The sequence below is a fragment of the Gavialis gangeticus genome, unplaced genomic scaffold (genome assembly GCF_001723915.1).
Source record: "Gavialis gangeticus isolate Ggan-Ray unplaced genomic scaffold, GavGan_comp1, whole genome shotgun sequence".
Classification (NCBI taxonomy): Eukaryota; Metazoa; Chordata; order Crocodylia; family Gavialidae; genus Gavialis; species Gavialis gangeticus.
In genome coordinates this window covers 3,257,859-3,274,210 of record NW_017728995.1, presented here as the reverse complement: position 1 = coordinate 3,274,210, position 16,352 = coordinate 3,257,859, and the positions used below count along the sequence as shown (strand labels likewise).

Below are 16,352 nucleotides of genomic sequence, written 5' to 3'. Positions count from 1 at the left end.
TTCTACTCCCTCCCCCTCCCCCCCCACCCCCCTGGTCAGTGACATCACATTTTTATCACTGGAGATTTAAACACCTCCTCCTCCCAATGTCCTTCATAGGAATTACACACTAAGGACTAGTGTGAAGCATCCACCCTTCATCTTTCAGAGTGCTCCCTTGATGGTCATCCTAGCACAAACTGGTTCATATTTTGTTGCAAGATGCAGTATACAAACTGAAAGGAGACCTGTGTCTGGATCAGGAACTGGAAGAGTTAGAGGGCATCACCAGAACTGGCCCCTGCAAGCAGGTTTCTGCAGTCCTTCAGGGTCACCATCTTGGCCTGGCTCAACAGGAAATTGGCCAGACAGATCATATTCCCTTCAGCTGTTTGGTACAGGATTCAGAAGATGTACACTGTTGCAGAAAAATCCAAGTCCATTGCACCAAAGAGGGTGTTGAGGGCAGCGAAGAGCAGCTGCAACCAGGGGAAGTCCAGGAAGGAATGGAAGAGCATCACCTCCTTGCAGAAGGGACAGGCTACTGCTGCTGCCAGGTCTAAGTGACAAACAATGTTGCCAGTGGTCAGGGCCCTGTGCAGCAGCCTCCACTGAAGGTTTCAAGTCCTCTGGGCAATGGGCAGTTTCTACAGGACGTGTCAGGCCCAGTGGACTTGTTTTGGTGTTGCTGCCGCTAGCCTCAAAGTCACATCAGGGTAAGTATTAAAGACACGGGTGTGACATACTGACTGTTCATGTATATAGTGTCTTCCCAGACAAGATCTCAAAAGCAGATCCTGCCTCTCTTCTTGTTCAACATATGCAGGGAGAACAGGGTACCTGGTCGGCTGTTCTTGTTGCTGCCCATGGTCAGAAAGATAGGCAGCAATGGAGATGGCATGTTTAATATGCTGCTGTCAGGGAGGGCTCATTATGTGCCGAGATGGTCTTCTAGGGCAGTGACAGCAACCTAAAGGGAGGGCAGGCAGTCTTCGTTGCAACCAAGAGACATAATACAAAAGGTGTGCAGGCCCAGCCAGGCTGCAAGGGCTTTGGTAGGCAGGTAGAGGATAGCCCTATAGAGCCGGTGGCAACTGTCCCAAAAGAAGGCCATGAGGAATTTCTAGAGCTTCTTAAGGAGTCCTTGATGGGTCCCCTATGCCACAGAGTAACAGCTGCCAGGACCATCTACTGCTGTAGTCATGCTTCAAAATTCCTTACTGAAGTCTTTCCAGCTCTTAACTAGATATGCCCACAGGGCTTTGAAGCCATTGCATCACCAGGACAAACTTCCAGGCTGTTCTGAGGGTTGTGTCAGCCTAAATGCCCAGCAGAAATATGTCACTGTTGGCCCAGTTGATACAGGCCTAGAAGGCATGCTCTTAGGTTCATTGACTCTTGATCAGAGACTAAATGTCAGTCTCACTGCTCACAAAAAGTCATGTCATCATCAGCATATATTGTCACCTTAAATGAGGGACCAGCAGCTTATGGGAGGGCCTAACTTATCAGGAGCCATCACAGTGCCTGGAGAAGTGAGAGAGCAAGATTTTATGTTTTTCCCAAAAATTGCTGTTAAGATATATCTGGAGACTTCAACAAAATGTGTTTGGTTTCAGTTAAAACAGGCCTCTTGAAAGTCAACTCAGAACTCGGATGAGTGTGTAATGTGCTTAAATCCAAAGCTGAGCTTCTGTGAACTTTGCTTGTCCTGACTGTACCACAGATGTAATGTGCTCATGTGGAATGGGGTGAGAGATAACATTCAGAATTTCCCTTGATTTTGTCAGTGAATGTCTATTTCAATCATACTTCTATTTAATATATTCTGAGGTCTTGCAACATCTGAGAGAGAGGCCTTCGAGATCACAGCTCCTTGTTATCTGCTAAGCAGACTCACTGATAATTGAATTTTAGGGCTATAAATAATATTAAATGTCACAGTCTGACATTCAGGTTTTGTGAGATGTAAAGTAATATTAATAGTAATATAATTTTATATTTAATAGCTTCTTTCATGCCAAAGTATCATAAGAATACATCAAGATATTGCATTACTTTACTGTTGGAATCTTCCCTGCCTCTAGGGCTCAGGGCCAGCCTATCCAACGGACAAATGGATGGCAGAGTTGGAGGAAGGACATTTCTAAGGGTTCTGATTGCTTGGCATACCTAGCTGGCAATACAGTCTGGGACAGGGTTAGGAAAAATATGGCCCACAGTGGGGCCCTCAGCCCTGCTTGGCCAAGAAACGGGAGGCAGCCCAGGCTGTGGCGCTTGTGGGAGGTTCTGCCACCCCTGGGTGCAGAGGTGCGGCCTGGCATGGAGCACAGTCTGCCCTATCCCCACATGTGGTTTGAGCATGTTGGGAACTTAGTTCATGGGGCTGGGTGGCATGGCAGCAGGGCAGGAGTGGTGCAGTGGCTGGACTTAGCTTCCTGGCAGCTCCCACAATTACAGCTCACTCTGCCCTCACATTTCTGGTTGCCACTGCCAGTGTCTCTATCACCACTGCCAGATCCAGCCCCACTGCCCTGGCACTGTGGTTCATCCACACCCCCATACCCACTGCTAGGGGCGCTGGACAGACTGGGCAGGTGGGTGGATGGACAGGATCTCCATGGAGACCAGCCCAGGATCCCTGTGGGCAGGTGTCATGGGGCGGGGTCCTAAGAGCGGCTGTGATCTCTCCTAGCGCCCCCTACTGTTCCAAGTTGGTGTCAATGCACCCTCACCATCTCGCCCGCCACGTCTTTGATGTAAGTAGTGTTAAGGGAGGCTGCCTTTTTGTCCTCTTTGACACGGTACCCCTGATATATCGAAGTCTGTGCTCTGTCTTAGATGACTCTGTGCACTAAAGCCTTAGGGGCTATGTGTGGCTCCAGCCACCCCTGTACCACGCCCCAAGCCTCGCAGATGTATCGGACATTGTTTGGTCAATCCTATCTGCACCCTCCTGGGTGCTCCCTGGGCCCGTCTCAATCGCCCACGCCCTCCCGGACACTCCCTGGGCCCGTCTCACAATGATCCATGCCCTCGCAGGCCCTCTGGCTTCCCTTTTCTCACGGTTGCCCACGCTCCCCATGGACAATCCCTGGCCTTTCTCGCAGTTGCCCGCGCCTTCACAGATGCGCACTGGGGCCTTATCCGTGACCGTGCCCGCACTGGCGCCTGCTCTCGTGACTGTGCCCGCACTGGGGCCTCTCAGAACTGGGGCTCAGGTGGCCGTAGCTGTGCCTGGCCCCAAAATCCCCTCCTCGGGTCCAAAGTTCCTGTGGGGCTCAGGCAGCCTCAGCCTTAACTGGCCCCCAATCCTCTGCACTTCTTCTCAGGGCTGGGGTCAGTGCACCCCTGAATGTTGTGCCCTCTCTGGCATCGGGGCCCCCACACCACCATGGAGCCCCTGTGAGGCCTCCTCCAACCCTTACTAGCCTCACCCAGTCCTCCGGTCTTATAAAACTACAAAACAGAAAACTCAAGCCCCTGGGCTACTACGTAAACTCTAAGCCATCTGGCTAACCATCATTCATCTCCCTACCAGGGCTTTCTCCACCCGGTATCCTTGAACAGAAGCTGTTCAGGCCATCAGGCTTCCCTACTCTGCTCATTCCAGCAGAGCTCCTTCTTCCTTGGCTGCAAATGGGGAACTGCCTCCTTGGCCTCAGCCTGGATCACCTTTATATAGGTCAGACCCTGCCCCCTTCCAGTCAGCTGACCAACTGTGGTTGCCCCAGCAACTGGCACCTGTTCCTTTTTGTAGGAGCAGGGCACCAAAGTGCCCTGTGACACACCTCCCCCCTTATGTTCAAGGCTCACTAGGAGCAGGGCACGAAAGTACCCTGCGACAGCAGGGTATGCTCAGCTAGGCAGATGGAATGGGATTGTGGGTGGGCAGGAAACAGCATCCAGAAGCAGGACAGGCAGACAGGACCAGGGCTGGGCTCAGAGCTGGGATCATAGGGCAGTGATAGTGTGGGGCCAGGGCCTGAGGTAGAGTCCCATCCACTCCCCACACATCCATGTGACAGGCACCAGTTCCATGAGCAGCTCCCGCTATCCAGGGACGTGAGGAGTGGATTGCTCCCAGACACTGGCCTGTGGCTGTATACCATCAGCCTGGTCAAGCCTGCCCGGCCCGCAGGGTTCCTGGGCTAGTCTTCATGGAGACCTCACTCACCGCATGCCTACCCACTCTGTTCAGCACCCCCGGTGGACAGGCCCAGGACTTGATAGGTTCTATTATCATCTCCCTTCCCCCTCCCTACCCCGCTTTGTGCTGGGAGGTGTAAACACCTGTGATGGGGGACTGAGGCTGGGTCAGCACCCCCTCCCTCCAGCCCTCAACAAATCATGAAATACCTTAAGTGGCCATCCAACCCGAATAATTGCCCGTCCCTGGTCTGGGAAGATTCAGTTTCTTGGGGAAGAGACATTAACATTTATTTCTCTTCCTATCAGAGCAACAAGTCTTGGAAAAGGAAACTGAGATTAGGACAAATGTTTAAGATAGGATTATCTTTTTTAGTGCAGGCAGATGTAATTATATTCAATAATAGGTGATTTTATTGATACACAGTGATAGCAGAAAAGAATATTGCAAACAATTCTATATCTATCAGTCCTAGAGATCACAGAGTTGTGGTACATCTAGCTAGTACACGAGCTTCACTTTAAGGTTATCTCTTGAATGTCAGATATCAGCAGCCTGGAGGTTGGATGTTGGAGGATGAGGCCTCCCCCTTCCCCTCCTCCCCCCATGGGGTGGGTGAGATGGACTGGTGGTATGCCCTCTGTTCATTGTGGCCTTGGGTTCCCCTCCTAGGGACCCTTTGCTGCTCTGAAATCCCTCCTTTTGTATCTTTTCCCCTCTGTGATGACTCTTCATCTTTGGGGATTGTTGATTGGTCTCCCTGTGGTTGTCATACAGTCCATGTTCTGTCCTGTCAGCATATTCCTTTGTTTCACAAACCCATCACATGCACACATCCTAATTTGGGCTTTTTCCAGTTCTCCTCCTAATTTGGTCCACCTACCAAAACCAGAAGTCCCACAGGTTCTGCACTTGGGCACTGTAACCTGGCACCAAGGCTGCAGAGTCCCTTATCTCTGTTATGGGACAGTGTGGTGCATGTCTTCAATTTCCCAGTCTGTGTCTCCTGCTGCTTACCTCTGTCAGACACACTGAGCCTTGAAGAAACTGTCACCAACAGGCTTTTAGAAATTAATTAACCCTTGCTGTTGCCCTGGACCATTATTCCTATGCATATCTACTTTACCTACAAGCCAATTCCAAAAAGGTAAACCTCTAAATAGCATTCTGTAGCCATCCAATACAAGATTTCATTCACTGTTTAGTGAAGTTTGGTTGTGGCCTATTTGTACTTTCTCTCTTGTATCAATAGTGGTCCCCACTGCTAGAGAAGTAGCTTATTTATTGTAAACTGGTTAGGCTTTATTTGGCTAATTGTAAATTTAGGCCTGTTTATCTCTGATAATAGATTATCTCTGTTACAGATAAATACTAGGGCTGTATGAAATTTCGACAGGTGTTTCATTTCAAAGCTGTTTCAACATGTTTCAAGCTCAAAAGTGACACTGAAATGAAAAAAGGCTTTGAAACAGCTTTGAAATGAAACAAGGGCACTCGAAATGTTTCAAAAGTTTCAAAACATTTCCAGTTTCAAAGCCGGGGTTGCTTGCAGCTAAACAAAAACTAAGGAGAGGGAGGGAAGGACTGCTCTGATATTGAAATCTAGCTCCCTGTTCGATTCCCCAGCTCTCTGATCATTTCCCCAGCTCTTCTGTGGGGTGAGAACCCCCGATCTGCACACAATGTTTCAGCAGGCTGCCACTGCAGGCTGGGGCCAGCATGCTGAAACTCCACATGCAGATCTGGGGGCCCACACCCCCAGGAAAAGATGGGGAAATGATGAGAGAGCTGGGGGAAGTGATCAGAGAGCTGGGGAATCAAACCGGGAGCTGGCGAAACGAACTAGGAGTTCCCGGTTGGATTCCCCAGCTCCCTGATCTTTTCCCCAGCTCTTCCTGGGGGTTGAGGGCCCCTGGATAATATAGGATGACAGCAGGCTGCTGCTGCCAGTTGGTGATGGTGGCGGCTCTGGGCTACTTCTCCAGCCAACAGCAACAGCCTGCTGAAACCCCACACACAGATCCAGAAGCCTGCACCCCCCAGGAGGGTTGTGGGGCTGTGCCAGACTCCTTTCAGGGGGAATGGGCCCCCGGATCTGCACGCAGGATGATGGCTACTGCTGCTGGCTGGGACCAGTGCTTGGTGCAGTCCGTGCTGAGCACTGGGAAGACTGATGCTGCTGCTAGCCCCAGCCAGCAGTGGCAGCCTGCTATCATCCCACACACAGATCTGGGGGCCCGCACCCCACAGGAGGACTGCAGGGCTGTGCCGGACTCTTCCTGGGGGGCACAGGCCCCAGGATCTGCATGTGCTGCCTCTGGCCCGCTCGCTCCCTCACCGTGGGGGGCTCAATCTGCCCCCCACCATGCCACTTCCCCATGATAGACTTACCTGCTGTACTGGGCAGTGCTCCACATGCCACTGGGCTGCTGCATGCTCTGGCTGCATGTCTGTGTGTGCACCCCTCCCCCTCTGCTGCAGCCTCCTGGAGCCCTGTGGCTCTATATGCTGCCACCACTGACTGGCATTTGGGGAGGTCTAAGCCCTGGCCTTTCGCCTCCTATGATATTAGCTAAGATTTATATATAAACTTTTTAATCCAAGGATGTCTCTCTATCAGTGATACAAATCAAGAGTTCCTTAACATCTACCAATCACCCTGAATTTTAAGAAAATTAGTCTTTTTTATTCAAATCTCACTCCAAATTCTGCAACTTCCCCAATATTTAGCTATATACAACTCTACCTTTTACTCCACTTCCTCTGGACCAGATAATGGGAAATAGATTTCAGATGTAGCTTGTGCACTGCCTTTTGGATGATACTCTCTTCTACATTAGTATTAAGACACTACAGTAACAGACATGATTAGCAATAACAATATTAGTGACTTTTTATCAGCATGCTCTATTTTGTATCAAACTTAATAGAATTTGGACCTTCCCTTTCTTTACATCATGGAAGAGGAACAACAACAACAACAACTAGATCAGTTGTGAAGAAGTGTTGCACCTACTAGGAAGACTGAAACCTTTTCAGTTGAAAAACTATTAAAGTACAAATTTAGACAAGTACATTTGAGCACATCTACAAGTGTGCCTCAATGTGCATTAAAGCATCACTAAAAACACATGCTTTTTTAGGTAATACTCATTAAAATAGGTTAAGGCGCATTAAGCATCACTTAAAAACCATGGGCACCTATATACATACAGTAAGGCTGTTCCAAAGCACTGCACTAAATTAAACGAGTCTGCTGGAGCATGGTAATTAGTTACTGTGCTTCAGTACACTCCAGCGTCACGTGTATCAGTGTCCCCATGCTAAAAAATGGCAGCGGGGCTCTTTAAACTAAAGCTCATTCTGCTCCAGGTACTTCATAGTTTCATAGTTGGTAGGGTTGGAAGGGACCTGAGCAGATCATCAAGTCCAACCCCCTGCCCAGAATACTGGGGTCAAACGACCCTGGCTAGGTGATTATCTAGCCTCCTTTTGAAGACCCCCAGGGTAGGAGCGAGCACCACTTCCCTTGGAAGTTGGTTCCAGATCCTAGTTGCCCTGACTGTGAAGTAGTGCCTCCTGATATATAGCCTGAATCTCTCAGTCAACTTATGGCCATTATTCCTTTAATTAGTGTGGCTCTCACAGCTGCACTAATTAAAGTGCCCCCCCCTTCCACTTCCCAGAGCACATCTATAAATACTCCATGCTTTTTAGTTCATGCACATTAAGACAGATGTGTACATTGTCCTAGTATCTCACAATAGAGGGCACTTTTATATGTGCTTCAGAAGTGGGAGGGCTCCAAGAGCTGCTCTAACTAAAGCACTGCTGCGTCTCCTGTATCAGTATCCCGATGCTTAAAAATAGCAGCAAGGGCACTTGAAGTGAAGCTTATTTGATGAACTTTAGTTCAAGTGCCCCTGCCGCCATTTTTAAGCATGGGGACACTTACACATGAGATGTAGGAGCCTACAATAGCCACCCGCCAGCAGACTCAATTAATTGAATTCCAGTGTGTTGGAGCAGACTGCTACTTTAAGGACTGGGCCAGGGAGGGGAAAGTGCCTGATTAGGGAAGCCATTTTAATGCCCAGCTTCCTAAACTGAGAGCAGTTCATGATCAGCCAGCAGAGGAGAAATACTTCTCTACTGAGGTCTACCAGGAACTTACCTTGGAGGTAAGGGTGAGGCTATGGTGATGGCTTGGAGGCCTCATTGGTCCTGGGCATGACCTAAAACTGCACCCTGCCAGGGCAGGAAGGTCTAGTAGGGCTGCTGGTGGCACAGCAGTCCCCATGTAAATGCCACAAGTGAACCCACCGTAAGGCAGGTCGGGGCACCTTAACCTCAGCCCCCACCTTTGGGTAAGCTCCTGAGCATGCTGGGGTGAGTGATCCCACGGGGCCAGGAACACTTTGTGAATCACCTGAGATGGGAATGGCAGACCCCCAAACCCTGAGGATGAGCATGCAGCTTAGACCTGACCGAAGGGACCTTGACTGGTCCATGCTGGGGCCAGGACCCAAGGAGGGAGTGGGAGTCAAAGGGCCAAGATGGCCCACCATGAGGGATGCCCAGAGAGCAAGAGGATCAGGATCCTGATTGGCCTGAGGTGGAGCCGGGGCCTAAGGGAGAGTCAAAGTTTCCAGAGAGGGGACCACAGCTAATGGAGTGAAGGGTATGGCTGACTTAGATGGCTGGGATGCCATCTCCAGTGCTTGGGCTGCAGTGTAGGGGTGGAACGGAGCTGCAGATATCTCCCTAAACATTGGGCAGCCTCCCACCTGATTAACATCCTAATACTATTACACCAAGGCATGGCAGGAGGGTGAGGTGGGTGGCTAGTCCATAGACAGGAGGCAGGCCGGTGCTTTCACTGGGTATAAAAGCTTGCCCCTATCACGCACTCATGTATAGGTGCCCAGAGCTACTAGATTTAATGCCCATTAGCAAAAGTGTGTTAGTGCATGTGTAGATGCACCCTTTAGTCAGTAACAAACTGATTGAGAATGAAGGAGTCACAAACCAGGACCTGTCCAGATGGATATTAAATTACTTTTCCAGCATATTATTGAGTAAAGCTTTACGTTACTTATTTAGGTATGATCTCCTGAAAAGGGAAACATGCCTAAAACTTTAATTTGCAAGAGACCCAAAGCAAACTAAAGAAATGATTTGACCAGTTAAGCAGTCTTGCACTGGAAGAAACTATTACAGGTAATTCACATCCCGCCCGTATCATTAAAAATAGCTTTTCATATAGCTGTTCATATGTAGCTGGACTGTGTCTGGCAGTTGTTTGGCAAAGAAGGAGTGAAGTGCAAAAGGCACATCTCTACCCTGAACCCTAACAAAAGATTGGGGGATGTGGATATGGACAAAAAGGTACTGGCTGGGAGTCTAAAAATTATTATCCTACTTAAACTTCCATAACCTGTCCAAAAATCAAGGTAATAGATATATATCTTTGTAATTTACATGCTTATTTGCTTAACATGTTTGTGTTGTACTTTGTGCTCTACCAGAGCACGGATTAACATCATTTTAAATCGAAACCACCTACTTGTTTATACCTGAAATTATGTCTAATTAACTCCAGAATGATTAACTTTTTTCTATTTATTTTTGGGGAAAGGCATTCTTATTCCAAGATAAGTGTCTACACTTCGAGTTAGTCTGGGATACTTAACTAGGAATAATGTAAAACTGCTCTGTTTGCCCAACAGCAGATATAATCCAAAGTAACGAAGGAGTTAAATAGATAAGTGACTGACTTTGAAATGACTGTACAAGACTGAATTTTATATGTTTGTAGTATGAGCTAGTTTCTCACCTGACTCAACAAGTTGAAAGTTCTCTCTGCCAGCTACTTCCTTAGTAAGGGCTGACTAAGGCAGTGTCATCCTTTTTCTGTCCGTCTGAATTTGCAAGTTCAGCAGCATGTCATTGGGTAGGGCAGTCTCACTGTAAATTTTTTCTTAAAGATTCTCTTCATTAAACCTAATATGCTCATGTCCCACTTTCGGTATATCGTGGTGAGTGGTTTGGGGTGTAACCAAACAATAGGGGTGATACATTTTTCAGGAAACAAGTTCTTGTTGATAAAAGAAAAATATAGTGCTATATGCAGAATCTGAAGCGGTACAAAACTTTCAAGCAAGTAATTCCCCATCATGGATATTATCTACTCTGTAAGAATAATCTAGGGTCCAAGTACACATTTTATTTGAGATCATTCTGCATAATTTTACTTTATAATGCATATACTCAGTAGTATGTTTATGTTGCAGATACATTTGTTCATTGTTCTGTAGTTTGTAAACAAAGATCTTTCACACGTGGCAACTACCAAGTCTCCGTCCTATTTCTGCTCGTCTCATGAATATCAAAACCCATTTCTGTTTACAATAACTGCTGCTGAATTGATGGAGGTTGGGGTTCTCTGTGGATAAGATAGTATTGTTTTGAATTTTATACTGAGTGGCTAGGTAGCATATTGATGGTAGGATAAGAAATGAAGAAAAGGAACATTTTCCATCAGTTGGTATGTTATACAGATCTGTATATGAAGCAGCTTGCTGGTAGAGGTGCACCAGTACATTGGTCCATATCATATTGGCACTGATAAAAGGAAAATTAACAGTATTCACAATCCCCCTTTTTTGGCTGATGTGGCCGATAAGGTTACTGATAAATACCCTTTCCCCCTACAACAGACTTACCAGCCAGATGCTGCTCTCCAAGCTGCTGGGTGCATATAAGCAATCAGATCGGTATCAGCCAACATGGCTCATTAATAATCAGCCATCAGCATCAGCCCAAAAAATCTTTATCATTGTACCCCTACTTGCTGGTCCATATATATATATATGCAGAAAGGGAACATTCTCCATCAGTAGTTATGTTATAGGAATCTGTATGTAAAGCAAGCTGTGTGGAAACAGTGCCATACAAGAACTAAAAAACTGTAATCAGCAGGAAGAGTAGTTGATGTATAATTCCAAATTAAAGAGTCCATCTTTAAGCACTCTTACAGAAAAATTCCTTTTTTACATTAAATATTGATACAGTGCCATGTTGATGGCATTAGCCCATTCTGTAATGCTCAGGTGCAGAAAATCATTATGGAGAGTTTTCAGTCCTCAGTTTTGTAAATATTTATTTTATTTCTGTATCTTTTGGTCAGAAGCAACTAACCATTCTTTGATCTAGTGGCAGTGATGAAAACCTACATATAACTTTAGACTGTGATCTTATCACATCTCATCAGCTACCACAGAAGGGATGGGATGGGTGACCTTTTTGAGAAGAGTCCAGCATATCAGTGGGAAGGACAATCTTACTGTAAATTTCTTCTTAAGAATTCTCCTTATTAAACATGGTATACCCCATCTCACTTTTACTACATCATAGTGGGTTGTTCTGAGTTTAAGAAAGCAATAAGGTAACACAGTCAGGCAAAATGTTCTTGTTTAAATAAAAATATAGAACTCTATTCAGAATCTGAGCTGGCATGAAACTTCCAAGCAAACAATAGCCCCCCACAGTTCTTATCTAACTGTAAAATCCAGAATGCAGAAATTGGTGTTTGTGGGTCAATAGGTTACACTCTTGTTTCTGAGTCATTATTGAATGAGTGCTCTTATCCTTAGTGAGGAGGCACTGCTGTAGGCTGTTGTTCTCATGCCTGGCCTGTGAGATTATGGTTCTGAACATTTATGGTCATTAAAAATACAAAGCCTTTCCCCCCAAAATGTTGATTTTGTTAAGCGTTATGTGATGGGTGAGCATCATGTCAGGTAGCTGCAGTCTTCCTGTATAACTGTAGATATTATTCTGTAAAAGGGAGATTTTGTCATATCTAAATGTAGCTGCATCTCATGAGTGAGTAAAATGCTTGGAATCCCCATAAAAAATGTAAGTTAAGTTTATCAGGTAAAGTAAAGAGTCTTTAGTCTGAAACATTAGGCCACTATGTTAAGACTAAAGTGTTGGCAGCATCAAAAAGGGACAAGTAGATGCAAGAGGCATATGGAACTCATTTCCACAACCTTGGTGAAAAAAAATTCAATACACTTCTTTAGATGTAGACACAAGTTTCCCCATAGAGAATATTTTCCAAAAACACTAAATGTGTTTTGGTTGTCTGTGGTCTGACAAAAGGTCAGCATTTTCTGTAGAGCTGACACTCTTCACAGAAAATTTTATTTAATCAAAACCTGAGTTTTCCATCAAAAAAAGTTTCAATGGATTTTTTTTCCATCATCCCTAACAGTAACCAAGCTTTTAAGATGTTGGTCCATGCTATCTTCCTCCAAACTCCATTTCTCTGGCAGTCTCTCAAAAGTCCAACTCATTCACTTCACTCATGTAATATTTTGTTTTTGGGTCATATACACCCTCTTTTTTTGCCTCCTAACTCTATGTGCTATAATGGATTGACTTCTTTCCCTCCTCCTCCTTCACTACTGTCTTTGCAATGAGAAGCTACTTTATCCGGATGTCTTTTGTTGTTATTCCCTGATGGGTTTCTTTGCTAACTCTTGCCCGACACACTGGCATTAAAGGTGCTGTATACATACGTGCAGTGTTATTTTCCATAAGAATGAAATGCCTGTTCAGAAACATTACCATATTTACTCAAATACAAGGCAACCTTGAATGTAAGAACCCCCTGCCCCCAGTAATCAGATTCCACACACGGAAAATGTATACATTTATTATAATTTTCTATGTTTGGAATCTAATTGTTCATGGATCATCTTAAAGTTGTACACCCTCACTACTGCACGTGCTGGGGTGCAAGGTGATGGGGGGGACAGTAATGGGGCAGGCAGTGGGGGGACAGACAAAGGGGAGGCAGTAGAGGTAGTAATGGAGTAGGTGGTGGGGGTCAAGTGGTAGGGACCATGCAGTGAGAGGCAGGCAGCTTGCTCCCTGCTGCCTGACCTCCCTCCCACCCCACCATTTACCACTCACTGTGCCTGTCCTCCCCTGTAGCCTCAGGCTCTGCCAATTCCCCCTTTCCCTGTTCCCCACTCCTCTCCTTTCCATGCTGCTCCTGCTACCTGCATCCTCAGGTCTCTGCCCCTCTTCCTCCCATTTCCCCCCACCATATCTCACCCTCCACCCCTCCCCTTACCTTTGCTCTTTGCTGGCAGGCTTCATCCTTGCTGCAGCCTGGGACGCAGAGCATGGCTCCAGCCCCACCCTCTAGCAGCAGTGTGGAGCCAGCTCTTCTGTTCTAGCCTGGCCCCACAGCAGCAAAGCCATGCTCTGTGTCCTGGGCTGCAGCAGGGACCAAGCCCACTGGTGTGAAGCTAAGGTAAGAAGGAGCGTGACAAAGGGGGAGAGAGGAAGAGAAGCAGGAAGGACAGGAGGGTTGGGGGTTGCAGGGGAAGAGAGGGAGGACCTGAGGGGGCAGGGGTGGCTCCCACTCCCCAGCCCCAGCCCTAGTTTGGGGAGCAGCTGCCTGCCCCCCACCCCTCCCCCCTCCCCAGTCTACTGCCTTATGCTCAATTGTAAAGCAAGGGGCTTTTTCCCCACGTGTTAAACAGGGGGACCTCATCTTCTAATCAAGTAAATATGGTACTTTGCACTTGGATAATAGACTTAGATCAGGAATGGCTTTCACCCATTATGCTTTTGAGAACATTTATAATTCATATAATTATCTTCTGAAAAAATTATAAGGATTTGTTGATTGACTTATTGTTCATGACCTGGCTTTAGTGTTCCACCCATAATGCCTCTGCCCCAAATCAAGGAAACAGTTAACTTTAAAGAAACTTCAGAGTGGAGAGCAAGCATTACTCTGCTGACAGAGGCTATCAAAAACAAGCTACACTTTGTATCTCTGGGTTTAACAGACAGCACACAGCAGCCAGCACACAATCAAAGCTTTAAAACCAAACAAACATATGGTCTAACAACCAAGGTCTCTCCCCTGCTTTTATGATCTCTCACTGACAATAGAACCAATGTTGTAAGAACAGAGCAAGATGGCAAGTTCCCACACAGACATGTTTTGCTCATTGTCTGAGCCTGCTGCTACAAGATTTTATTAAGAGCAATGACATTATTAGACCTTATCTGGCAGAGGCCCACAAAATCTGCTCCCAGTTTTATCCAGTTGGTGCAATACCATAAAAACCTTAGACCTTAATCCTTCAAGGTCTTGAGTACCTTTAACATTCAGTGGTATCAGCTAGTTTAGGGCATTCAGCACTTTGCAGAATCAAGTTCTTTAGAGTGCAAGAGCCATGAAAGCTGTTCATCTAAACATGAAAGCTGCTCATCTCTACAAAAGGAAGTGTCTACTCAACTGAGCTTTATTTTTAATACACTGGAAAGTCTGCAAGATCAGCAGATCTCTGTATACTATATGGCCATCTGGGCAGTGGAGGTTTATGGAATAACTGTGCCAAATTTGGCAGCCTTTGGACATAGCCACATGGCAGGTCTTTGAAAAACCATTTCAATGTCAGTTAAATAATCTCCCTTATCAATCATCTGAGAAAGATGCTGACAACACTGTTTTAGAAAGGATAGCACCATTTCAGCTCTGAAATTCATGGCTGTTTTCTATACAATAAAATTACATAAGAATTTTCATGGTGAAGTGTTTTAATTATACCTTATTAATAACAATCAGTAGCAGTAGTTGTAATTTATAACACCTTCTATCTGAGGATTTCAAAGCACATTGCAAACAAAGGGCCAAATACTCTTACCCTGTTCACACCCAAGTGTCTGTTTTTTAGCCATGTAAATGACATTTTTGGCACTTATACACAACGTAAGTGTCCACACAGCTATGGTGTGCACTGGCTGGGTAGGTTTGTGGTTATGTAGGCACATCCCTGAGCATGTCTTTAAAAAGCCAGGACAGATCTCCCATGTTTGAGCCCTGGTAGCTCTGTAATTAGGGCATTTGCCCAGCAAGTGGGATACCCCTGTTCTTGGTCCCAGTAACTCACTGGAGGGTTGAACTGGAGGCTCTCCATCTTACAGACCTAACCACCAACCCAAGAATCGGGCAATATCTAAGCCTCCCTACACTGCTGCATTTGAGCTGAACAGCCTTCACCTTTGGCTTAATATTAACTGAATAAAATTGACCGAGTAGTAAGAAAGTTTCTGCCCCATTAGAAGCAAGGACCCAGGCTGGAATTCAGGTCCTGTTTCCTTCCAGAGTAGCAATCATCTCACTGGACCAGACACCCTCTAGCTTAGCTGCTTCCTCCTGACCCTCCCTTTCGTTTCTGCCCTGGAGGCCAGCTTCAAAAGAAAGGGTGGACATGAGCCTAGATAATGCCTAACTTGTGGCCTGGTAGCTAGAGCACTCTTCTGGGAAATCAGAGACATGAAGATTCAAATCATCTCTGGTTTGAGGGTGGGGCGTGAAAAGCTAGAACCTAGACAAATGCCCTGACCGCTCAGGTGTTGGGTCTAAACCGTGGGAGGGACCTCTCCCTCCCTGATTTTTGTCAGGAAGAACTTTGTGATGTATAATCACATAGCCACCTAACCAGTGCATACATAGCCTACTGCGCAGGCTCACATGTCCACACTGCATACATAATTGAGTTCAAACTGTGTGTAAATGCCAAAAATGCCACTTAGATGGCTGGAAAACTGCCGTTTGGTTGTATAAATGGTAACAGAAATTGGAACCAAACTATTCTCTGAGGCATCTTTAGGAGGGGAAAAAAACCTAACATAATAAGGTTAAGTAAATTGCCCAAACTAACACAGCAAGTAATTGGTAGTCACAAAAGAATTCAAATCTGAACCCCCATGCCCTAAAAACTGAACCATGCTTCTTTTATTGCAAGTTTAAATGCCCCTACCTGTGACCTACTCCAATGCTGCTTTCAGCTGCTCAAAGCAAGAGAGGTTATCTTGGCTGGTGGCTGACTCTATTACCAACAATCTCACTAAAAATCTAGTCACTCAGACCTCCCACTGCTGGGCAAGATTAGCATGAATGTGGTAGCAAACTGGCTCTTACAACATCTGGCCTCTGCTGATAACCCTTCCCAATTTGGCTTGAAGCCAAGCCCTACAACATAAACAATGTTACTTGCATTGATGAATGATCTCATGACAAAGAAAAGATAAGAAACAAGGATGCTGACATTACTTGATCTATAAGCCACTTTCAATACTGTCAGTTATGAGAGACGACTACATGCCCTGGGAGAATATGAGAGAAAGG

The 16,352-nt window shown here is 46.1% G+C and overlaps 1 long non-coding RNA gene across 1 annotated transcript in view; it reads left to right on the top strand.

Annotated features, from left to right (window-relative positions):
• LOC109287898 overlaps positions 1–16,352 on the top strand; it is a 39,623-nt gene that overhangs the window by 10,684 nt on the left and 12,587 nt on the right. Inside the window, exon 2 of the long non-coding RNA XR_002095002.1 lies at positions 11,403–11,476. This is a non-coding gene — a long non-coding RNA (uncharacterized LOC109287898). The remainder of the gene's footprint in view (positions 1–11,402; positions 11,477–16,352) is intronic.